The sequence below is a fragment of the Rhipicephalus microplus genome, chromosome 4 (assembly GCF_043290135.1).
Source record: "Rhipicephalus microplus isolate Deutch F79 chromosome 4, USDA_Rmic, whole genome shotgun sequence".
Taxonomy (NCBI): domain Eukaryota; kingdom Metazoa; phylum Arthropoda; class Arachnida; order Ixodida; family Ixodidae; genus Rhipicephalus; species Rhipicephalus microplus.
This window is the reverse complement of record NC_134703.1, coordinates 86,548,679-86,574,906: the sequence shown is the minus strand read 5'-3', so window position 1 is coordinate 86,574,906 and position 26,228 is coordinate 86,548,679. Positions and strand designations below refer to the sequence as shown.

The window sequence follows — 26,228 nt, the reverse complement described above, 5'->3', positions numbered from 1 at the left end:
CGAACAATGCTTAGAAGGCTCATTGAAAGAGGACAATAAGAACTGGGCCGGAAAGATTTTGCGGGAAAAAAAGCAACAAGACTTCTGATGGAAAGTGCAGTCACTGGAGTCAGAGAAAAAAAAAGCAAAATAGTTTCACCGACAGCTAGATAAGCACTATGAATGGAGAGGTGCTAATGCCCCAAGAGACGACCGCACAGCGTCACCTACAGAAAACCCTCAACGCAAACGCATGGACCCCCCCCCCCCCCCTTGCATTGATATTTGCGCAGCTATGCCTGCTCTGACTACGAAATGACTGCGCCCCAGCACATTTACTGCACACACCGCTTACTGGCGATGTTTAACTATGGGTGCAAACAAAGCTAGAGTGCGACCGTGACACGCTCTTTTTCTCCCTGAAGTAGTTTCGAGCAAACAAAGTGTCCTGGAATATTTACGGTCTTTTCATGTTTTCTTATTTGCTTTCCCTTAATTGACGCATCCCACACAGACAATGCATTGCATATTTATCAGATGATAGCAGTCAACTGCTATTATGAAAGTGGCAATTTAGGTCCAGTTCGTTGCCTCACGTTTTATATATTATATTTCGACAAAATTAAGAAAGTCCTTAATGACTTGGTTTGAAAGCAGGGAATCGGTATTTTTCACTTATTCTTATTTTGTAATTTTATGGTAAGCATTCAAGTAGCAGATAGTAAAGTCGGTTATAAAGTTACAAGGTCAGATAGTGTGAACAGTGGACGCAACCGATCAATATATACAGCAAGAACATTAAAGAAAACGCATCATTAGGAACACAACATCCAATCAACCTGTAATTACATTTAAAACTTCCAAATTAAAGGCACTTGAAGAAACAAGATAGTGCTGAACAGTTTGGCTTTTCTTTTCAAGAAAGCACGTAGAAGCATCTGCTGCTGCTAGTTGAACATACGCCACCTGATTCACTGTCGCGTTCAGTTCTTTACACAACCACAGTCACTTTACAGTGTATTATAGGTCACCACTCAATAACCGTAACGACACTGCAAGATTGCCCCTGCAATAATTATTCACCGAGAAGGCAGTGAAAGCACCTATGTGCTTATTGTGCCTTTGTCACAATCCTTACAAATGACTAGTTGTGCCAATGGATGGAGTATTTTTGTTACTTTCTAACTCTCTATCTGAATTTCCCTATTTTCATTTTTCCTTACCTGAAATATAGTTGAAAGGTGAAAGATTTCGTAGGTTTGATCTCTGATTTTTTATTATATTTCTTTTGTCTCTCCACATTATCTTCGCCCCGCCGCGGCGGTCTAGTGGCTAAGGTACTCGGCTGCTGACCCACAGGGCGCGGGTTCAAATCCCGGCTGCGGCGGCTGCATTTCCGATAGAGGTGGAAATGTTGTAGGCCCGTGTGCTCAGATTTGGGTGCACGTTAAAGAACCCCAGGTGGTCGAAATTTCCGGAGCCCTCCACTACGGCGTCTCTCATAATCATATGGTGGTTTTGAGACGTTAAACCCCACAAATCAATCAATCACATTATCTTCCGTAATATCTAAATTTCCGCTACAGTAATAAAAATATAATTTTTTTATGAGCACGTCGAAAGTCAATACGTTATTGTTACAGAAAATCACGCTGTCAAGCAACTATATTCACGAAGCAACAACAAGAGCTGTATCACAAGGGCTTTGTCTGTATCACAAGAGCAACTACTATGCCATTGGCATTGCACTATTAGTTGACGCAGGGAATTTGATTGCAGCCGCATTCCAGCCTCTAACCAAAGTTTCTGGATCTCGTTTACTCACTGGTCCTTATTTGTTCATGCCTCAAGGTGCGCAAACACAAACTTATGTGATTTATACTGTAGCATCTGAACAAAAAAAGGATAAAAAAGGAACAACACATCGCATCTTTACGTCTAGATGTATAGGAGAAGCCAGACAAAAGCGCAGAGGGTTCTCTACACTGAAATATCGAGATATGAACCGAACGCAACAAATTCAAAGAACAAATGAAAAGGTTCGGACAAACATTGAGACCAGATAAAGCCATGGCTTCGAAGGCCGTGCTGGTACATGTAAAAAATATGCAAAATGAAAAATCTATCAGATTGACCGTAAGTAGATGCGAAGAAGATGGCTTGGATTGACACCACGAGTTGAATTTTTGGTTAATGCATGAAAGTAGACATTATTTAGCGAAATTTTATTTTCATTTATCAGCCAAGTGTAAACATTTGTAGCTGCCACCACTGTAGCGCTAATGTCTTGGATAAAGTTCAAGTTCGACAAAATGACTTTATTGCAACTCTTTGCGAATTCTGTGAGGGGCAGCCGAGTAGGACGGTAGTGTTGTGTGTGCAGTATTATCGCGAGCTGATTGTTGGAGGACACGTGTTCAGCGATTGCTCTAAACCGCCGCACTGGTATAGGTGACAGTGGCTAGTGTGTCCTATTGCATTCAACCCTCGCCTTGATGGAGAAATATTTTCATCTGTCATGACTATAGAGCACATATGTGACCCTGACATTAGATGTTGTAATTCATGTGTAAATAAAGCATTGATTTTAAGGCAAAGTCGGTGCTTTCTGCCCGAGAGTCTTATGCTGACGGTCACATAATCAGTTTCGTGGTGCAAACAGCGACTATACAAAGGGTGTAGAATTCTCGGCCTGTGCTTATTTTCGCGGCAATGCAGTCAAAGCTGGTGTTCACAAAAGCTGAAAAGCCTCAGCAACGCAAGAACACTTATAAGACTTAGTTGACGTAGCTGCCCTATAGTACTCAGCTGGAAAACTACCAGCATATCTGGAAGACTCTTAAGGTGTGGTTGGGTCAATAATTGATTTCACATCAAATGTTCCCTTTTCGGGGTAAAGTAGCTTAAAACAGCAAACACTACAGTTGTTTGTTTGAATAAGTTTGTTTGACACTGCGTAAACCTAACATAAAAAGTCTACAGGACGTTAACTGTTCGAGAAAGCTATCTTCTTTGTTTCTCACGAAACATTACGTACAATATCGAGCAAGCAGTTGGCATTGCAGCCTATACAGTCATAAGCTACTACCGAAGCATTACGCACAAAGAGTATAGAAATTGCGATTTCTCGTGTAGCCAACACGCCCTGAACTTTTGCTGTTTTGTATACACATTTAACAGCTGTTTTACAAACACCTCTGTTTTACACGCCCTTGTACTTGATGCTTATCCACCGCAGTGCTCGAACGCTATAGTTGAACTAGGGCCCAAGACAATGAAGTTTTTTTAAACTGGTAAATTGCAGAGGGCCCTTTATTTCATAGTACACAAAGCTATATCAATGGTCGGAAAACCGCCTCTGTGAATGTGCCGTAGCTGCACTCATCGTCCACTCTATGAACCAAAAAACTACAAACATAAATGAACCTCCGCGAACCCAAGACGAGACTTGAACGGCCTCCTCCTTAGTAAAAAGAAAACTGAGCTTTCCTTCTGGCGAACGGGCAGCCTGTGCTGGTGAAAACAGCGGCTTTCCGTATGGTTACTTCTACTTTTCAAATGCGACACAGTTTGCTTTATCTTTCTTAGCTTCCACAATCCCATGTACAGTAGAAATACGCATCATTTTTTTTTCTGTTGACATAAACGGGGTGAAAGTAGCCATGAAATTACAGTATATAAAAAGAAAGTGTAGCCTTCTTCAGGTTAGAAAAGACAGCGGGAGAAGAGGCTTAGAATGGCATGGAAAAAACTAAAAACAGGTCAACAAACACACACTTAGGGTCAAATGTCGTGCGAAAGGGAGCGTAGAATTTTTCGACTGCTCATTATTGCCACCGGTTGGTCATGGCTGTGACTTCCATACTCAGAATTTAAATGCTGTCACTGGCGTCGTGCTAATGCGCTCGTAAAATTCAGGCTGAATTAGTGCCCTGGTAGGATATTTTCTTCTTTGATTCAAAAACAACTGGTGCGTCTGCTAAATAGTATACCCAGCCAAATCGGGTATTACTTTTGCTATTATGCTGAATTTCAACGTGTTGAGTAGAATAATTAACTTAAGGTCAACTAAACGTAGATACCATAGGTGTTTAGTCAGTCAAACTACGACGACGTACGATCACGAAACAACACAGCTTGTTGCCGCGCACACGTGTTTCAGTTTTTTGTTTGTTTCGTATAGTCGTAAAATAGTGTGATCATGAAGCTTATTATCACAATTACGCCGCAAGAGCAAATCAATGAAAGCAATACAAACAAATTGTAATGTCGTACAAGGTAAGGCAAACAGTTAACTCTTTGGAATCCGATCTCGCGTAACTCAACATAACGCTGGTGTATGCCAATACGGCCATAGTAAAAACGTGGTCTTCAGGGAGAAAAAAAAAAGACATGGACTGTAAAAGAAACGAAGAGGATGAAAGACGCACTAACTTTCAAGAATTAAAATCCTCTTGAAGATATCTCCCTGGATATATTCTCCTGGAACCTCAATATATGTAATTTGAAGGTGACCACAGAAACATTCTGTACACAAGTAATTAAATACAGTGTCAATTTTTATGAAAGAGAACACGGAGGCACGTGGCCTGCGCGCCCCGGCGGCTGCTAGCAGCGCGTTCAAGTAGGAGCGAGAGGAACCACGGCCTCTTTTCGCATAATCTCGCGGCGAGCAACACAAGCAGTCACTGATGATATGGAACCAGGGGCAAGACTGCCACAACCCCCCCCCCCCCCTTCAAGGCGAGTATGCAAGACAATAGCTCTTGTACACTCTACCATGAAGACAGTAATCGCCTTGAATGGTGTGGCAGTTGCAGTCTTGCCACTGGTTCTATATCATCAGTCACTGCTTGTTTTGCTCGCCGCGAGATGACGCAAAAAGAGGCCGTGGTTGCTCTCACTCCCACTTGGATGCGCCGCCAGCAGGCGCCGGAATGCGCAGGTCCTGTGCTCTCATGTTCACTTTCATAAATATTGAAACCATACATATACTAATGTAGACGCAGAAAATATACCCAGAAGAATTTTACAGCTCTTTCGAATACGCAATAACTGGTTATTTGTAAGCTTCGGTATGTGAGGGTTCAACTGCATAATTTTCTAATAGTGTTATTTGGAGCTCAAGATGACATAATAATTATGAGGTTTACGCCGTCGTAGTGGGCTTCGGATATTTTGACTATATCTTTAGCGTTCGCCAACGTGACACAGTAGACGGGTCTCTGTAGCTTTTAACCTCTACTCAAATGCCGGGATCAAACCCTCCACCTTCCGGTCAATAGCCGGGCACCATAACCTCGACACCATGTCGGTGGACACAGTCACACCCTTCTGCGCTTTCCAACGTACTGACTGCTGTTCAAGTAATGTATTTTGTCATTTCATGTGTTCTAGTTCCGCTCGGGAAAAATTTCAATTTTTTATCTATTTGAGTGAAGGCAAATAATGAACGAATAAATGTTTAAGTTTTGGATGTTTCCTTCAGTCAATGCGAGAAGATGACTATAATAACACAAAAAGTGTTCCAGTTGGCCTCCTATTTAAAGGTTCTGACTCCCGATTCATAGAATATCTGGTCTTTTTAAAGAACTTGCCAAATGATCTCATTTTCATCAGGGTAGTGTCCAGTATATATTTGTTTTTACGACAGGAGTGATGATGCTACTCAAAGGGACTAAAAAAAGAAAGGACGTATTGCTGCTCAGTTCCAAGTCATTGTTACGACGTCGCCCTGTTCATTCTCCTGTTTGAATAAAAAGAAACGCCGACAGAGGGCTTGGGTGTGGCATCGCAGTCTACAGTTAGAGCAAATGCAACCCATAGGCGAATAACAGCACAAAAAAAAAAGCGTTTTATGGCGAGACTGTTTCCCAACGAAACAAATTTAGCAACCAGAGAAGCACCGAACCTTAATGAAAATGAAAAGTGGTTCCCGCTAAAAGCCGACACATACGGGCGCCTTAACGTTCTTTTCCATTCTGCTTGAAAGTGCTGAGAACCGAGAAGCTTCCAGCTGTCGGACTATCCGTCTGGCGCGTTTTGCTCTCCCCGCATTCGCCCCGAAAATTCGCGCTGCTTTTTGCTGTGTGTCTGATCTCTTTATGGATGGCCATACATTCATCTCCTAGATTTGATTCTTCTCTGACTTTCTCTTGTGTCAGTGAAAAAATGGTAAAGCTGTGGTGAACTGGAGACAAAGTGCACGTGCGGGTATACTTGGAAAGACAAGAAGTGATCACGAGAGAAAAGGTATGCTGCTCTGATTTCGAACAAGATGGTTTTTTTTTAGGTTTCGAGCAGTTTAGGATAAGCCGGGCTGTTGCGTGTCATCATACAATGTAGTATGCTGCAGAATGATGTTGTATGCTGTAATCATCGCGTGGCGCAACGTGGCGTGTGTAGCGTATTGAGCGCTCATTTGCGCGAAGAAGAATTCTTCTTCTATACTCGCTCTTCGAGCGTCTTGATGATGATTACTTATGATCTTTAACATACAAAATAAAAAACTGATGTACGTGGTGTAAGGCAATAAGAACCACGTAACAGCATAAAAAGAAAGCGTGAAATGGAAATAGAGAGGATGAAACAAACAAAAACATAGACAGAACAGCCCCCCTCCTTAAAAAAACCCAAATGGAAAAAAAAAAGACAGAAACAAGAAGAACTGAAAGAGGCTGCGCAGCTCCACAAACCATTTAGGCCCTGGTACTCCTCGTGTGAAGCTGCCTCATTTTTTCTTTTACTCCATAGAATAATCTTTGAGAGAAAAAATCAGTGATATGATAGGGGCAGTCACGAGGAAACAGTCCATTCTCTTGCATACAATTCTTTTTTATTTTTCGAGTGTAAAAGATCTTTTTGCAGGGGTATGAGGAATATGGCAGCTCGGCAGATTCTAGAATCATACATCTTTCATAGCTTGTTTGCATTTCATTGAAGTTCGTGGTAACGATACCTACAATTATACTATCGAAGACAGGTAAGTGATCTACAACATCTGATGAGATATATTCAGTAAGTGTAATGGGTGTACACTGTTCATGAAGCATGCATGGTTATTCGAAATTGCGGGAGTGCGAAGAGGGCACATATAATTTTGGCCCTATATTCCTCAGGGTACCACAATGGCAATTCCGTCAATTTCACGCAGAGAGCTTTTTTTCTCGAAACACATTTCTAATAACCTTCAACCACCTCATAATTACTACTACGACCTACCTTACAAGTGGCTTACTTTAGTTTAGACATAAGGTTATGTTTACAGTTGTTCGAAACTTGTAATAGAAAAGAACCACTCACATGAGGCCTTGCGAAAAAAAAAATATCTCGTCACAGCGATTGCAAAAGTGAACGTTGTGAATGTTACGAGTGTCACAGGCTCAGTAAACGACTCATTTGTTTTCTTCGCAGCATGTTCCGAATCCGAAGCATTTCTTAGCGAGCCTAAGGCGCCTCTAACGTTTTCAATAAATCAAACAACAAAGCGCACCTCATTTTGTTCTCTTTTGTGTTCCTTATTATTTAAATTCATTGCACCAGAGGTGTGGCATGGTATGAAACAACTTCATTTAGGTTCGGTCGGGGCGTGAACTAACAAAAAAAAGAAAAATACTATGCATTGCGAAACAGCTATGAGCTGATTTCACTAGGCAAAAAAGTAAATGTTTAAGAAAGTGAACGGTAAACAGAACACTAACTTTGCTTTAGAAAAAAAAAACAATTCACGGCATTGATGGTGTTATTTTGGACATCGAAGCTTTGCAGAAAAGAACCAAGATCACAATAAAAAGATTGGTATAGGCTGATATATACAAAATTCACTAATAAAATAACAGCAACGTTAGCGGAAGCCGAGAATCATGACAAAATTTGTTTACGTTTTGCGCCACGTATTCACAAAATGGCCGCAGCAAATAGCCATTGAATAATAACCAAACGTAATTGTCTTCTGTCAAGTTTAGTCTTGCGATTCTCTCCCTCCTGTATATCCGTGTCTGTGAAATGAATTGTAAAGTGCCTAATTTTTGGGTCGGCTTTTTTATCCTCCTACTTGAAGACTCGTACTTGAACAAGAAATTATTTGAAGAGTGACTGCAAGTAATCCATATACACACAAACGTGAACGCCCAAATAACTGGTCGACTACATTTCTCGTATCAATTTCCTAGTGAACATTCGATTCTCCGAAGATCACATGCATATCAGAATGAAGTGACTATGCAGATCCGGCTATAAAATTCATGCAACCTTCGTGAACCATAATGGTTTCGATAACAACACCTTCATTGGCGCTGATTAGATCATGTCCAGAAAATATAAAACTGCATGACGTAGAATAGGCAGTGCAGCCTCGCGCGCTGTTCCTCTAGTTATACATTATTGTTCTCAAGTTTTAATTTTTTTATTCTGACAAGAAACATGATCAGCAATCACTGCGGAGAGGAGAAAAGCAAGAAAATACAAGGATGTTAACTGAACACATGCCCAGTTTGCTACCCTGCAGTAGAGAAGGTTTAAGGGACTGAGAAGAAAGATCGTGGAAGAGACGAAGTACCAAGTCGTGCGCACGCTTTCAGTAGCACAATATGTATCAGCTGGTTGCAGAGATTTTTCGATGTTCATGAAATAGAGAAAATGGTCATGTAGCATTTCATACTTCAAATATGGCATATTTTTCATCAGAAATTAAAACAGTTTAGGTAATTTTTCTTAGATACTTCGGAAACTCCTCTATAAAATAACCAAGAAGAAGAAAATTCTGGCCATGCGGCCTCATTCGCATGGTGATACGGGTGACAAGTTTGAGTTCTCTGTACTTTGATTTAGGTGAATGTTAAAGGAGCAGGTGCTCAAAATTTTAAGAGCCCCGTACTATGGCGTCCCTCGCAATCATGTCATAGATTGAAAACGTAGAACAGCAACAAATGTCAACATAAAGAAAAATGGCAGAAAAAAATCAACTCCTTTTTCCGTGGTTCAAGAAGAGTATGCGCGCAATGTACATCACAACACACAATAAACTGTGACGTCTCGCATCTCTCCAGCTTTCTGAACAACCCTGAATGCCATTTTAGCATATGATGTAGTAGCGCAAATTCGACGGGGACACAGAGGACAAGAAAACACGACACTAGCTACACTCGCAACTAATTTTATTTCAGAAGCAGCCCTTTCTATATAACCCAGATCCGTAGCGACACGAGAAAGAACTACGAACATAAAATCATTGCCAAAAAAACCTTTTTCAAGTGATAGTATACACGGCACATAAGCTTGGACAAGTTTAGATGATATAATAGAGACCACGCTGGGTATCATTAAGAACATTAACGTGGATTTACACGTGCGTGAAACAGAATTTTAGACAAAAGGAAAAGAAAGGCGCCCTATGAACGCGAACATCAAGTGATAGCATACATCAGTTACGCTCAGACACTTTTGGATGAAACAAGAAGTAATATTGCTGGGGGATATTATCCGACACAAAAATGTTTGGCAGAAATTTACACGAGCCTGAATCAGAATTCGAAATAACATGAAAGAGAATATGACAATTGTAAACACAAACTTCAATAAAACTCATTCGAGGAAGCTCGCTTCTCGGTTGCTTAACGACACCGATGACTGACTAATGCAGCCATATTTTTTATTTTTGTGAAAGGTTAACGATTTCTCTAGTTGGTTCCCATTACTTAAGACTAAGGTTGTGTCACCGAAAAGTGGCGAGCAGCCACACTGAGAACAGGGCGCCTTCATGTGAGAATGAATGTTGGTTGCCAATGGTCGCTTATGTTCTAAATGCCGGATGTTTAAACAACAACCCGCCTGGCCTATGTATATCTTGCAGCATGATAGCGGCAACCAATACACGACTGCTAGAATACATTGAACAAACTTTGGAGTGTGCTTTGTCGTACAGCTACCGGCATTAGTTCTTGCTGTTATGGAAACTTTCCGGTCTACTTTAGAACATATTTTATTAAGCTTGTTTGGTGCCGAAAACCAAAGGAAGCCACTCACCACCCCGCCTTTAAAAACAAAGAGGTGAGTTTCACCTCTCCTTCATACACACAATGCATCCTCCTTGCCCCTTAGAACTTGAATGCACGTGAACAATGTCAGCCATAAGCGCTATAGCCTTTCAGGATTTCGTGCTTCTCGGATGCACGCCCTTATCGCCACTTGCGCAGTTGTAAATACAAAAAAAAATGAAGTTTGATCGGTTGATTATGCACAACGTTCACGCGAGACAAAGAAGGGATGAGCGGCTGCATGGGGAAGCCGTGCAGGAGACCAATCACATGGGATATTTCGCATATATCAAGGAATCGAGATCATGCACGCTGCGGACGTCGCGGGAACTACTGTCTTCGCCACAGTAGTGCGCCATGAAGGACGAGAACTATTAGAAAAAAAAAATATTGCGCTCTTTTTTTGTATTTTGGGAGCCTGGTGAGTGGCCCCTAAAAGCACTACTGCGCTTTTTGCGATCGACTGGCCTTTCTGTACGTTTGTAGCCGGAACGCCCTTTCTGTGTGCGTTCTTCTTTCTCTCTGTACCCCCTCTTTTTTGTCGCTATTTCCCCACCACCAGTGCTGGGTAGCAAACCAGATGCCAATATCTGGTTAGCCTCGCCGCCTTCTCTCTGTCTCTCTCTGTCTCTCTCTAATCTATCTATCTATCTATCTATCTATCTATCTATCTATCTATCTATCTATCTATCTATCTATCTATCTATCTATCTATCTATCTATCTATCTATCTATCTATCTATCTATCTATCTATCTATCTATCTATCTATCTATCTATCTATCTATCTATCTATCTATCTATCTATCTATCTATCTATCTATCTATCTATCTATCTATCTATCTATCTATCTGTCTGTCTGTCTGTCTGTCTGTCTCTCTGTCTCTCTGTCTGTCTCTCTGTCTCTCTGTCTGTCTCTCTGTCTGTCTCTCTGTCTCTCTGTCTGTCTCTCTGTCTCTCTCTGTCTGTCTCTCTGTCTCTCTCTGCCTGTGTCTGTCTCTGTCTCTGTGTCTCTGTCTCTGTGTCTCTGTCTCTGTGTCTCTGTCTCTGTGTCTCTGTCTCTGTGTCTCTGTCTCTGTGTCTCTGTGTCTCTGTGTCTCTGTGTCTCTGTGTCTCTGTGTCTGTCTGTCTGTCTGCCTGTCTGTCTGTCTGTCTGTCTGTGTGTCTGTCTGTCTGTCTACTTGATTTGATTTGAACTAATACACGCTTTGCACATTGACAATGCTGCAGTATTTATTGCGTCCTTTATGACTTCTCTCTTCTTTGTTCGAACAATAGCCGTTCAGTTCTCGCCGTATCCAGAAGCTCCACAATCGCTGAATGCCCCATTCGTTCTAAAAAGCTGCTAACCAGTGAAAGATTGCTTCCGAAATCACTGCTCCAGTTTCACGACAAAGGCGTGTCTATTTTCTAAGCGGACCACTGTGGCCCAGTTTTCCAAATGTTCCTTCGGCTGTTTGAGTCTCTTTATGAGAAAAAGAGCGCGCATTGACCCTATTGAGGTGCTTCGAGGTCACCAGGCTATGGAGGCTCAGGTGGCGCCCTATACAAAATGGCCATTTTGCGGCTCCGTAGCCCGGGGCAACCACTCAAGTACACTCTCATCACGCCGTTAGCTAGTGCGTCTTACTTTTTCCTCCGTCTTTGTACTTTTTCATGATATATTGTTTTTTCGATCTGCACCTGCGCAATTTCTGTTCTCGCTCTACTTATTAACTTTCGTATTCTGGTCCAAACGTACAGGCTTCATTGTTTCAAGGCATTGCCAGGCTGTTATGTGATAAATATATTCCTGCCACATGTATGAGCTACATAGGGTTAACTAAATAATCATTTATGAAAGGAGCTGTTTAGTGTTCACCTATTTCATACTTTTCATTCTCACATCCTTCAATACTAGACTGCCCAAGTCTAGGCTATGTCCTGCCAGCACTCTTGCATATTCTGTCGTTTAAGACACTCAACCTGGGTTTGTGGGTGCGCGTGCGCGAATATCACCTCGCAGAAAAAGAGGTCCCCCTATAATTTCTCTTTTTGTTTATCTTTATAGCAGTATTTTTATCCATTGCTCTCCATGTACTCATTCAGTTGCCCATCTGAGATATCAGTTTACGGACCACAGAAATGGCCCCACGCATTATGAAAGCTAAGCAAATGAACTTGACGAGGATGAAGAAGAGTTCAAAAAGGTCACGTTCCAGTTGATGACGATTATTGTTTCTGTTCTTTCTGCAGGAACTAACGGTTCACTTAAGCAGTTCCAGTGTAAAAAAAGCACACGCACACAATTCACAAGAAGAGATTAGAAAAATAACCCTCCAGAGGCTGAACAAAAAGAAAAAGGTGCCACTGTAGAAGAAATCTCCGATAAATCGCTCTATTCACATAATTGGCCACGTGTGCCTGGCGTCTGAAAGGCGCGTGAAAGATTGACGACTCGCGGCAAACAACTTAGCAGTTGGTGAGCACCGTCATCCATTCTGTACATTCGAATTCCTCCATCTTCTCAGTGAGCCGGCCCACTCAAAAGCACCGCTGGGTGCGAACGAAACGGACGACTAACCATTCGTGCCATACGTCATCTAGCTTGTGCTTGCCTCTTTTGGAATGCTTTAATCTCTAATGCATAGAGAAGATTTACAGCCACTGGATGATAGATATCTGGGTATTCATTGCGTTGACCTCACAGCTTCCGCACATTCACCAAAATATAAAGCACCATTCAAGGACTTCGTACAGCTGTCAAAGCTGAAAAGATGCCGCAGCACTGTTAATCGCTGTGTCTATGCCACCATTTGGTCGAAGTGCTCGTGCACTCTCAGTCGCAGGTTACGTACTACGTTCATAAATAGCAGTTGCTTTTGCCGCCCGCGTGTTTCCTTCTTTGGATTAGTGGTTGTTAACGGTACTTTCGCATTTTCTGTGGCATATGCATTTTTGCCCATGAATAACTTTATATTTAGCGCCCTAGTGAATAATGTTGGGGCTTGACTGATTTCTGCGGCACTTAATTACTATGGTTATCTTTTTGCGTAAGATGGACAAATTGTGCTCTCGCCAAGCCTCGTCGTACTAGCTTGAGTCGTACTAGCCTGAATGTTTTGATAGTTCGACTTCTTACAACAATGCAATACAGAGTATTTCGCTATCAAGTTTTATATCATTTGCTGTCAAGTGTAATTTATCTTTCAAACTTCTTTTCTGTTATACAGCTGATGTTATTTGATGTTTTGTCAATTTAGTAAATGAATTCCCGTTGTAGCCAAGAGCTTTGAGATCTCCTTCTGTATATTCTTTTGCAATGCCACATTTTTAAATGAATAAAAAAAAACGTTGACTTACAAAACTTTAAGTTCGAACGGGTACTGCCTTCTCTTCATAACTTCTGGAAGCAACAAGGACACGTAACATTCATAAAAAACACACCATAAGTGCGTGACGTTCGTGTTACGTGGCTTTCGCGTTTACTGAAGCTATGGATCAGTCCCTCCGGAATTTTTCCGACATGACATAGAAAGTTAAAAATGGCCATTTCAAGGGCGTGCCCCCCCCCCCCCCCCCCGATGTCAGGAGATGCCCCCCTTCTCAGAAAAAAAAGTTCTGGCTACGTCTCTGCAGCGCCTCCTATGCTTTCTTTTCTCTTTTTAGGTCCTTATAGATCTACATTATGAGTAAAGCCTTGAATTGTTAAGCGAGCCAGTGTGTCGTGTAGCAATTTGCAGTCGTTGCTTTTCGATAATAACCTCCTACTCAATTTTTCTCTGTCGTGAGAGCGTTTATGAAAGCAATATTTACTGCATTCGCAAAAGGAAACCGCGATTAATATTTACAAACATATTACGTTATACCATATGCTTGTCGCATTGTGATCAAATTCTGTAGAGTCATGCTCAATTGTTCAGCAAAATGAGAATAGCAGGCGGAGTATAGCACACAAAACTACTGCGCTCTCAAGAGGGCCTTCAGGGTATACTTATCGTCTGCCTTAGAAGATTTCAATGGTCGATATTATTGCTCAGAACTTCACACCACTGGTAGGTGGTTTCGCATGCCATAAACATATTGTAGTAATGCAAAACACTGACAAGAAAGGAAGCCGTGATAGAGAGGAAAAAAAAACTAAGTGTTTCCTTTCGTTGTCGAGCTTTACGCCAGTACAATATGTTTATGATATGCCGAGCCAAGGAACGTCCAAATAAAGACTGATCTTAGGCCTCAAGAAACAAAACATGACACTTCGTGCATGGGTGCAGCGTTTGTATCCTCCATGCTTGTTACATGGTCTATTATAGGCGCCGCTTAGAGAAGACCGGATTTCTTCTTGCAACGAGAGATGAACAATGCAGGTATACCAGCAACGGCGCGCATTTTATGGTCCAGAAACGCCAGCGGTAACTGTCAACTATAAGAGAAAATTTAGCTGACAATGGTTTGTTTCTGGGTTAGTTCATAATGGTAAAGTGCAAAGTGAATATTAAGCTACTGAATATACAGAGCGCAAACATAGCAAGACAAGCTATAGTTTGCGGCTGAAAAGTAAACAAAAAGAAACATTCATGCGTATATTAGTTCGTACACCCAGTATGCGCAAGAACGCTGGCCATCATATCCACAAACAAGGAATATCACCGGGTAAAGTTCATTACAACTCTAGATCTAAAGGAAGACGAAGAAGTGTGTTTGAATAGGAGCTGCTTCTGCTAACTCCGGCGTATTTCAGTTGTAATTTAAGTCTGTTGATCAGTTTCCGCTGCTCCCTTGGAGGGGATGGAAGTAGACCACCCCGGGCGCCTGCCGGCACCAGCGGCGTCAGCGGCGACCGCCTCGAGGAAGCGGATGGGACAAGCCAGCGACAGCGATAGTGAAGATACTCATGCTTACTATCTCAGCAGTGAGGACTTCTCAGATGACGGTTTCCAACCTGTGCTGAGCCGCAAGGCGAAGAAAAGGAACATGAGGACATCCTCATCCTCAACCATTCAAACTGTAAGTGAAGCGCCAAAATCGAACGCTTTTACCATCCTGTTTCTGCCTGCACTTCCTACCGTCAGCATGAAACGCCTTAACAGACAGTCTGTGTCGAGGTCTCTGGAAACGCTCGTGCCAAATGAGATCACGGACATAAGAGTGAACGCCAGAAAGAATATACTGGCTGTGGACGTTTTGCACGCAAGTGCGTTGGGCGTTCTGCGCAGTGTAACTGACTTGGACGGCAACCAGGTGCGCTCTCATGTTCCCTTGGGATGTGATGTAGTAACCGGCGTGATCTACGACATTGATGTCGCTATTTCCAATAAGGACTTACAGCTTCTTGTCAAGTCAACAACTGATACTCCAATTGTTGATGTCACCCGGCTAGGCAAGTCTCGCTGTGTGAAGATTGCGTTTAAGAGCACATCACTCCCCTCTCATGTGAAGGTGGGGTACTTCAGACATGCTGTGCGGCCTTTCATTCCAAAGCCTCTCCAGTGCCGTAAATGCATGAAACTTGGACATGTGAGCAGCGTCTGCGAGAATTCGGTGGTATGCCACCGCTGCGCCGAGCACCATGAAGCGGATAAGTGCGTCGCAACTGTCAAGAAATGCTCTAATTGCAATGGATCCCATGAAGCCACATCGAAGGACTGCCCGCGGATTCAGAAGGAAATTGCCATCTTGAAGGAGATGGTGCGCGATCACTCATCTCACCGAGAAGCCGCAGCTAAAGTCAGAAGGCGTCGTTCACGTCGACGTCGGTCTTCGAGGACGCCCGCTACCTCCTCGACACGATTGCGTGATCCCTCATCAGTACCACCTCCTTTGCCTCCCAGACCACATGCCGCGGGAAAGGCTGTAAAGGACAAAGCCAGTGAGCATACCCTGACTGCGACAGAGTGGCCTGCACTTCCAAGGGAAGCACCATCGAGCGAACCGAAGGAGCTTCATGACGGCCAGTCCACGCTCCCGGTTCGAGATCTTTCCAACCAAGACAGGCAAGTGACTGCAATCGTCCCGGTTCGAGATCTTTCCAACCAAGACAGGCAAGTGGCTGCAATCGTGCAATCATTAATTGCCACGATTCGCACGCTACTGAGCAGCATACAATCTCCGTCTGCTAAGAGTGCACTGCAAATACTGGATGCACTGAATCCAGTTCTTGCTAACTTCGTATAAGCACAATGGCTCAACAAAATCTCCACTTCCGCACTGAAGTTAAAAGTGCGTCGATTTTTCAGTGGAATGCCAGAGGCATGAAGTCCCGTATCTCGGACTTGCGCCAAGTTGTTCGGGCCAATCAATTCCCTATACTTGTCATATGTGAACCAAACGTGTCAACGCCTTATAGATTGTCCGGTTATGAAGCTTTTTGTTCAGCCGCTTGCGAAGAACGTAGCAAAGTAATTGTTTACATTCGCACAGACTTGACTTATCTTTCGCACCCAATAAGTTCAAATGACGACAATCAGTACGTGTGTCTTCGTGTGAAGAAGAATGCAGTTTCGTTCACGCTTATTGGTGGATATATATCTCCGTCATCGCGATTTGACTGCGACAGATTAAAAGACATCCTAATGAGAACCGATGGGCCTTGGATCATAACCGGTGACTTCAACGCCCATCACATGCTTTGGGGGAGCACTAGGATGAATGCCAGGGGCCGGAACATTGTTACATTCGCTTCCGATTACGACCTTTCCATCATGAACGATGGTACCCCCCCATATCTGCGGGGTCTCACGTATGGCAGTTGCCTTGACCTGACATTGGTGTCACGGTGCTTCTCTCACAAAGTTAAGTGGTTTTGCGATATTGAGACTCATGGGAGTGATCACATACCCACCTACGTGACGATCGATGGTATCGTAAAAAATTTCTCTTCCGGTGTTGCAATTGGCACTGACTGGTCGATGTTTGCATCGCGTGTTGAGAACGCTTGCCAAGACGGCCTCGCCTGCAGCCTGGAAAATACCATAGTGGAAGCTATGCAAGCGTCCAAATGTAAATTACCATTTTCGTCTAAAGTTACACAGTTTGACATCGAACTGGAAAAATTACGAGCTATACGAAGGCGTGCAGAACGACGATACAGACGCACAAGATCAATTTACGATCTGAGGGAAGCAAGGCGGCTCCAGAAAAAGATTCAACGACGCATTTACAAACTGGAGAGCGAACGCTGGAAAGCATTCTGCGAATCTCTAGACCCTCATAAACCGCTGTCATATATCTGGAGAACAGTTCGTGGTCTTCGCTCCTCTCCACAACAACGGCACCCTTTTAAAGCTTTGGCACTCCATCAGGGAAAAACAGAACTCGAGGTGGCTGAAGAATTTTGCACGAGAGTTGCCGGGAATATTGTGAACGAGAGCATCGACGCCGTGATCGTTCCTGAGACGCGATTACCAGAAATGGACATTCCGTTCACCATGGAAGAACTGGAAGGTGCGTTAGTCGCTTCTAAGCGCATGTCATCGCCAGGTCCTGATGGTATTACTTATAGTGCGTTGGGACACCTTGGACAAAAAGCTAGAAAAGAACTTTTAACATGCTTCAACAACTCCTGGCTCAGCGGCAGTGTTCCCCGAGAATGGAAAATTAGTCGAATAATACCACTTTTGAAATCGGGAAAATCACCATTGGACTTGACAGCGTATCGCCCTATTGCCCTCGCAAGCTGCCTCGGAAAAGTGATGGAAAGGATGGTTCTATTTCGTCTCGAGTGGTACTTGGAACGATACACCAAATACCCTTCTTGCATGGCAGGCTTTCGTCGGGGCCGCTCCTTCATTGACTGTGTCCTTGATTTGTCGACATTTGTTCAACAAGAAAAAAGTCGCAAGCGCATATCAGTGGCACTCTTTCTTGACGTGAAGGGTGCATATGATAATGTAGCTCACGATGCCATCCTCACTTCTCTCGCAGCGATGAGCGTTGGTGGACGAATGTTTCAATGGATAAAAGATTATATAACTGGCAGAGGTTTCTTTATACAAACATATGAGGGTACAACTGCCCAACATTACACCTACTGCGGAGTACCTCAGGGAGGTGTTTTAAGCCCCACATTGTTCAATGTGGCCCTCATTGGTCTGGTGAAGGTTCTGCCAAAGTCGGTGTGCCTATCCATATACGCCGATGATATTTGCCTCTGGAGTGCTGCAGTTACTCGCCCTCAGGTGCGTGCACGAATACAGCGGGCAGCAACACTCACAACAGCCTACCTTCAGAAACAAGGCCTAAATATATCAACTGTGAAGTGCGCGTTGATGGCGTTTACACGCAAACCAATGACGCCATACCCTGTTTACATCAATGGGCAGAGTGTCAAATATGCACGGACGCACCGTTTCCTGGGCATAATAATCGACAGAAGTCTTTCGTGGAGCCCACATTGTGCGTACTTGAAGAAGAGACTGCTATCTATTGTGCATATCATGAAATTCTTGTGCGGTAAAGCATGGGGAACTTCTGTGGCCTCCATGCTACAGCTGTACAGGGCCCTATTTCTGGGTCTATTGCGCTACAGCTTGCCGGTACTGACTAACACTTGCAAAATGAATACTCATTCATTGGAGAGTTTGCAGGGTCAGGCACTGCGTATCTGCCTAGGACTGCCCCGATGCGCTTCTACTTATGCCACAATCATGCTTGCCAAAGACCACCCGGTCAGGACATATATAGCTGTGGATTGCCTCAGAGCGCACATTCGACATGCTAGCCGTGTCCCCGACCACCACTTGGCCCTTCTACCTTCCGGAAGACCACGTGCTACGTTTTCAGACGTCATAGCCAAGCACCTAAACAGCATTCCATCAGGATATACGCCAGCTGCGAGAACGGCATGCCCTTTGTGGTGTCTCGACCAGCCGCAAGTACGTCTAGAAATTCCGGGAATCAAAAAGAAAAGCAGTCACTCCAGAGTAGCATTGAAGCAAGCAACACTGCTATTATTACATGAGTTGTACTTAGACCGAACGCAGATATACACTGATGGGTCCGTCTCATCCAGCAGCTCATCAAGTGCCGCTGTAATTCCGGCTGCAGAAATGACAATCAAATTTAAGTTGTCACATATGACTACATCTACGGCATCAGAGCTTGCTGCTATAAGGGCTGCTTTACAATATCTCGTTCAAGAACGTCCAGGAAAATGGGTCATATTCTGTGATTCGAAGGCAGCGCTTCAGAGTTTGCAGTCTGCCATGCGTAGGAGGAGCCATGACCAACTGGTACAAGAAATAAGACATTGCCATCATGAAGCTCTAGCACGAGGGCATGATATTATATATCAATGGCTGCCTGGACATATCGGTATTACCGGAAATGAACTAGCCGATGATGCAGCCCGCTCAGCCCATGAAGAAACCCGTGTAGTCCCGATTCCTCTATCAAGGAATGATGCAGCAAGACAACTTTACCTGCTGGCTCGAGATCTCACACGCACGTTCTGGTCGTCTACCAGCTTCCAAAGGTGTCAATTTTATGAACTGGATCCTTCGCTAAAGCTAAAGCTACCATCACAACTTTCCCGCTCCGATGCGACACTGTTATGCCGCCTTTGGTTGGGTGTTGCATTCACAAAGGTGTACTCCTTTCGCATTGGTATGGCAGACACTCCTACATGCGACTACTGCGGAGATGAAGAAACCATCGAACACGTCTTGTGCAGCTGCGCTTGCTACGACACACAGCGATGCCAGCTACGGATGGTTTTGAATCGACTTGACCCCGGACCATTTTGTGTGCGGAAGATACTAGGACCTTGGGCATCTGCCTCAGTTGCGCAGAAAGCAACTAAAGCACTGCTTCTTTACCTTAAGTCAACAAACCTGAGCGACCGCCTGTGAACTGTGTGTGCTCACCGAGTGTGCTCGTGATTGTGTGTACCTTCTCATCTTTGTGCAACCTCTTTTCTCCCCTTTATCCCTTCCCCAGTGCAGGGTAGCAAACCGGATGTGCGTCTGGTTAACCTCCCTGCCTTTCCTTGTATCTTTATCTCTCTCTAGATCTAAAATTTATTTTATTTATAGCGAAACACTAACGAGGTATCACTAGCGCAAACACTTCCTTTCTTTCAGATATTTTATTTTCTCTCATTTTGTTCTTCTTCATTTTTGTTTCTTATCTGATTTTCGCTCTGCAGTTTCTCTTTACCGGTAATTTTGATGCAGAACAGGGTTTACAATCCGTTGCTGAAGACAATGACTTTTCGCGAGTAAACCAAAGTGGTCGAGCAGCGTAACGAATGCGCCAGTGGTGGAAATCAGGACTATGCTACTCTTTGATCGGGACGCCTCTTTTTCATGGCTTCCCGAAATCGGGGGAGATAGACTGACGGCCGTGTGCCCAGACCACGGAGAAAGCCCAGACACGCGCCCGTCTGCGATTAAATGCTTCCCGCGAAGCGTCGGTTACTGTGGCGACGAGATAAGATACCTACTCTTTCTTGACGTTCCGTCATACAGAGGCTTTGGCGTGACGCGCACGTGCCATTGCTTCTTAATTTTGTTTTTGTCTTTTCAACTCCTCCTCTGATTTATCAATGCCAGCCAGATTTGCCCGATCCAGCCGTTCACCACCCTCTACTCTAACCATTTCCTGCTCTCGCCCATCACCTAGCCTTCGCGTGTGCTTCGTGGTCATGAGAGAGAGAACACCTCAATCAATGCCTCACTACCAAGGCGTAGGAAGATTATTCTTACACCATGCTCACCACGGAAATGCTATGAAGTAATTTTTTTAATCAGTTGTGTACAGGCCCGTGGGGCGGCATCTTGTGTTCCTCATGTTCAGAATATTGGTGGTCATGCTGACTCTGTAAAGGTATGGTGCTTTGAGAAAGCGTGTCACCATTCATGGCACTATGCGGCTAGCCTATGGGCAAGCGTCACTGCAACGCTACAGCGTGCGCTGCGCTGTGATGAGGAGGCGGCGTTGCTTCGAGCTATAAAGAAGGAGCACGATGGAACAAATCTGACATACGTATAATATTGGGGTAAAAAACACGTCTATCGCATCTACGGGGGAAAGTGCTCGGAAGTACTATCGTGAGCAATACGAGCTCGAACACGCGAGCGCGTGGCGAATGACCTCAGAACTGAGATAACGCGATGCCTGGATGGCGCTGCCGAAACAGTAGGGGGAGAGGAGGGTGCTCTTCCACTGACTGCTCACACTCCAGCATGATTGTTGCGGTAAAACGGCAGCTGATCGAGTGCCATCGGTTGCTAGCAATGATAACGCTAAAGGAAAATGCCTCAAAAACAAAAGTGAGAGACGCGCATCAAATTGTTCAGCGAAGCACGCCCTGTACATCGCGGCAGGCTAAGTCACAGCCGATATCTTAGTAGCTGCACAGCCTGATTGGTAGTGGCTGTGTGCGCTGATGTGAGGTCATGCCACCGCTAACAGCCACAGACATGCTATAAGCAGTATTTTGCAGCAACAATATTGAGGCGGGAGTGTCAACAGCAAGGGGAAGTGCGCTCGCCTTTCCACTTTGATTCTGAGAGCGGCCGCTGCGAATCAGCAGATGTAGAGTTCGAGGCTATTCGCCACGTGCTCGTGTGTTCAGCCTTATATTGCTCACGATAGTACGTGTGCCGCAAGCAGCGCTATGCCCCTCATGTAGAGTGGCATCACGACCACTCCCCGAACTAAGGCTGACCAACGGCTCCCGTTGAAAAGTGCGCGTTTGTACTGACATTGAAAAAATGAAGGAGGCGTCGATATTTCTCACCCGTGTCCTCGTCTGAAAAAGATTAAACGTGGATAATGGCTTCTAATAGACTCCGGAGGTAATTTCAGTGAACGTGCACATAAAAAAAATTGCATTGGGCTTACAGCTCAGGTTGTCGCTATGTTGGGCCAGCGGTTTCAGTCCTCAGCTACTGGTCCAAAATACGCGAGCTTGAGCCTGGCCGCGGATATTTCGTTCGAATGGGTGTGGAACACTAAAAGCCTGTACGCAGTAGATAATCAAGCATGGTAAAGAACTCTGGCTGACTGAAACGATTCGCGGCCCCCTATAATGGTGTCTACATATATAGTCTGACTCGCTCTAAACGTTACACGTCAGAAACCCAGAGAAGAACCAATAAATTTACCTCTTCTTTATCACAGAGCATTTAATAGACCCAAAATGTCCCCACCCTGCTTGTCTAGTGGCTAAGGTACTCGGCTCCTGACCCGCAGGTAGCGGGATCGAATCCCGGCTGCGGCAGCTGCATTCCCGATGGAGGCGGAAATGTTGTAGGCCCGTGTGCTCAGATTTGCGTGCACGTTAAAGAACCCCAGGTGGTGGAAATTTTCGGAGCCCTCCACTACGGCGTCTCTAATAATCATATGGCGGTTTTGGGACGTTAAACACCACATATCAATCAGACCTAAAACGTTACCACAAACTAGTTAACTTACCGGACTTCTCAAAAATGTAGTAAGGAGGCCTTGTTGTTATGCACACACATTCTCTTCACATATATGTGTTGCGAAGTACAGACAAAATAAACGCGGGCAATAAACTGTAAGGTGCAGTGCCTTTCTTCAGCACTACCTCAGACTACAATTACGCAGCTGCCCAAACAGCTTAACCTTTAGTACAAGCGAGCAAACTAAGTCTACGCTGCTTTCTTACGTGCAAGACGAAACACTAATAAAGCGCTTTTGTTAACCCAGACATGTTCGTGCCTTAATTGCCCGTGAGTGTATATCACTGAAGCTGTCATTGCAGCGGTACTGAATGTATTGCCTTAGTTGAAAAACCCTGTGTCTTTACCTTTTACAAAACACACTTACTCACCCTGAGCAAGTTGTTAATAAAATAATAAAATTAATATAAACACTGATAGCACACATAAATTCCATGTAGCTTTTTCGAAACATTTTCCATGTACTTCTAAATTCAGCTACGTGCCTGTTGCAAACGCATCGCGAAATGTGAAACCTTCTACCTCAAAAAAAAAAAAACGTAGCTGTACTCTTGGAATAATCTTCCACGATCAGTAACGACTTATAAATGAGACGCCAATAAATTATCTTACCTTGAATTCCTAGGAGGAGGAGTGGAGCACCTTCCTGGCATTTCTCATCGTTGCTCACAAGAGGTAGTCGATTCTCGAGTCACTAATACTTGCGTATCTGCACGGCAAGGTGAGGGGTAGTCCTCGACACGGGAAAGACGGTACCTTCAAACGCGATTTTAACTGCAGCACGCTCCTTCACAGAGCACACACTGACAGATGCGCTGCAACTGCCGAATGCCATCGCGACTGTATCATGCACTATCTCGCTCATCGACTAGTCACTACGTCACGGAAAACTGTGATACCTCGGCGATGGGCAATCACGCGCAGAAAGAAATGATGCGTCATTGCAGGTATGGCCGACGTAACCATGGCAACACGCCAAGAAGAAAACCCGGAGCGGAGAGATGCGATAACAGGCTTCGCTTTCATGTACGGGCTCAAGTAAGTTTGTCAAGTGTAGCGCTTTCATTTCGCGTGACTACGTTTTGAACAACGAGAACGAAAGTCAGAGTTTCCGCCCAAGGATGAAAGCAATGAATTTGGTAGAAATGAATTGGAATGCCACACTAACAATGGCAACCAGATCAAAACGTGAGTCACTCTGCTCAAACGCGATAACTTTGCGAAAAGAATACACATAGGACGAGCGTGAACTAACATCCACGGATGGACACTTGATCCCACCGCTCAAACATATAATCTAAGAATGAAGGGGTGCCTAGTTCGTTGTATTTCTTATTTTCTGACTGGCCGAACTGTATTCATGGTGTCGAGCACTGGCAGCAGCACGCCACGAGGCCTCAAAGCAGGCGTACCCCAAGGAAGTGTATTAAGCCCTGTACTATTTAACATAGTAATGCACCAACTGCCGAGTCTCTTACCATCATCAGTACACATTCCAATGTATGCAGATATCTGCCTCTCGTCGTCAGGGCATCAATGCCCAAAAGTACAGCATCTGCTTCAAGAAGGCGTAGATAGAATGGTACGCTTTCTTACAGAATGCGTGATAGGCGTTCCCGAACTCTATCCAATATGAGAAGTATGAATTTGTCTCTGCAAGGTTGCGTCGATGACAGAACAAGTAGCCTACACATTAGGTAAGCTGTCGCGGGAGTGTACACGGCTAGTATTTTTCTGTTCAGTGTTCTACCTGCGTCGCGTAATAATTGCAAAGCGGTTGTTTTTGATTAGTTCTTTCATCACAGTCACGAATGCAAGAAATGCAAGGCCTTTCATGACGCAGGTTGTTTGACCATGCCAGGAGTAAACAAATAACATGAAATACCTCGAGTGCAGCACAAGAGTCGTGTACTTTTCATGTGAGTGCACCTGCTTTGACACACACAAAAAAAAGCGGGCCTCTCAAACGCAGTGGCCAAACTGGAAAGTAATCTTTGTGAAAAAACAACAATACAAATATGTGACACTGGCCTACCTAGACTTCATCATGGGACTCTATAAGAAGCTTCAGCTGTACCTTAGAAAAAGCAAACTAAGGAACGCAGTGTCACAAGTTTTCTGACTATTTGGAAGGTTGCTCTAGGACAGTTCTTTTTTTATGACTTTGGATTATGGTAAAAGATTGTGTCCTGATCTTTCATTATTCCACACCATGTTTTCTGGTTAGCCTTCTTCTAAATTGGTTTCCGCTACTGTTATTCAATCATTTTTTTTTCAGATACATCTAATACAATGCTCGTAGAAGTGTTTTATGTTCACATAAATGCTTGTTTGTTCCATTCAATGAATTCTACCTAATCAATAAAGACTAACTCCAAATTTTTGGTTGGTCATCATGTTATACGTGTTATTAGGTAGAGGCTTTAGGCAAAATCCTGATTCACCTATTTATAAAGTGTAAGATTAAAAGTATTCACTGACATCGTAGCCGTGCACCTTACAGAGCCTCCAGCATGCCTCACGGTTCAGCATTGATGCAGAAATATCTTCCTGCGTGCTTTCACAGCAAAGGCTTCTTTTGTATTGACTATAGCCGCTTTCACATTTCGATCGTACCTACCAGCATGCGGAATTGTTAAGACAGGTTACCTAACGACACTATGAGTCAGTAAATGGCTACCAGTAGAAAAATGCTGCCCACTCTTCTCTACTGACCAAAAAGACTAGTAAGCCACCTCTTTTGAATGACTAGGCAACGCGTAAACATGCTTTTTTCGATCAACTGGAGCTAAAATGCAACATACTTGTACCTCGCGCTCTACGCACTGACACACCGCATTAAAAGTTTTTGAGCCCTTCGGTGAATGTGGGAACCAAAGCAGCTTCGATGAAGTTAGTGGAAGTTTATTGCGTGGAACACTTCAGGACGACGCTCCAGAACGTACATTAGCGTTAATAGTTTCGGCAGCATAAAGGTGGGGTTCGAGGCAAATAATATAAATGGAGTTCTCGGTTGTGTTGCTTCAACAGTAATTGTCGTCGGCTTGAACTTCTGCAATTCTGTGTGTCTGAAACGTTTTTAAGAAAGACGGGGCAATGTGGAAAGCACTCTGTCAAAGGAAATCGTTGTATCTCGTTGCAAAGTAGCAACGGTTGTAGGGGCAATCATTCGAAAAATTCCATCGCCGCCTTGTACGGGTAGGCTCTATGAGAGCGTGTACAAGCACATGTCATGCCGCAATATTTTTACCGGAAAACAGACCCAGACAAATTGGGTCAACGTATGGGCGCTAAAGTACATTGGAAATCGATGTCGTCGGTGGGCAGTCACTTGCTCTCTGCATTTTACGGGGATACTCTCAGTGGTGTACACAACGAAGGCAAGTCGGCAAGCTTCCATGATGGCTTGTTTACCAGCTGATTCGCCTCCCGTCGAAAACACTTCATGATCAGCATTGTTAACGCTACCACTTCCTTCATATTTTGCTTCATTTTATTCCCAGACCAAATGTCATCACTGCTTCTGCTAGGATCCTCTCAATTGCTGTGTTGGAAAATTACTGGTGGTAGGAAGCAATGACAACCTTAGCATTTTTGTTAAAATATGAAGTCGCATTGCGTAGCTCTCTGAGGGCAGACTCATTCTTTACATTTAAGACGACACTCAAAGCGATGCATCACTGCTTGACACTGTCATTCCTACAGCTCAGACTATAACTTTTTTGTTTTCGTCTACTCTGCCGGCGAGTTTAATGTATGAGGAGAACATTGGTGAATTGTAGTTTAGCATTGGTATAAATTGTCTCCG

At 44.0% G+C, this 26,228-nt stretch overlaps 1 long non-coding RNA gene across 1 annotated transcript in view; it reads right to left on the bottom strand.

Annotated features, from left to right (window-relative positions):
- The window catches only part of LOC142813950 (uncharacterized), a 195,620-nt gene extending 172,355 nt beyond the window's left edge, over nucleotides 1-23,265 (bottom strand). The window contains exon 1 of the long non-coding RNA XR_012894754.1: nucleotides 23,033-23,265. This is a non-coding gene — a long non-coding RNA (uncharacterized LOC142813950). The remainder of the gene's footprint in view (nucleotides 1-23,032) is intronic.
- Between the last annotated feature and the right edge of the window lie 2,963 nt (nucleotides 23,266-26,228).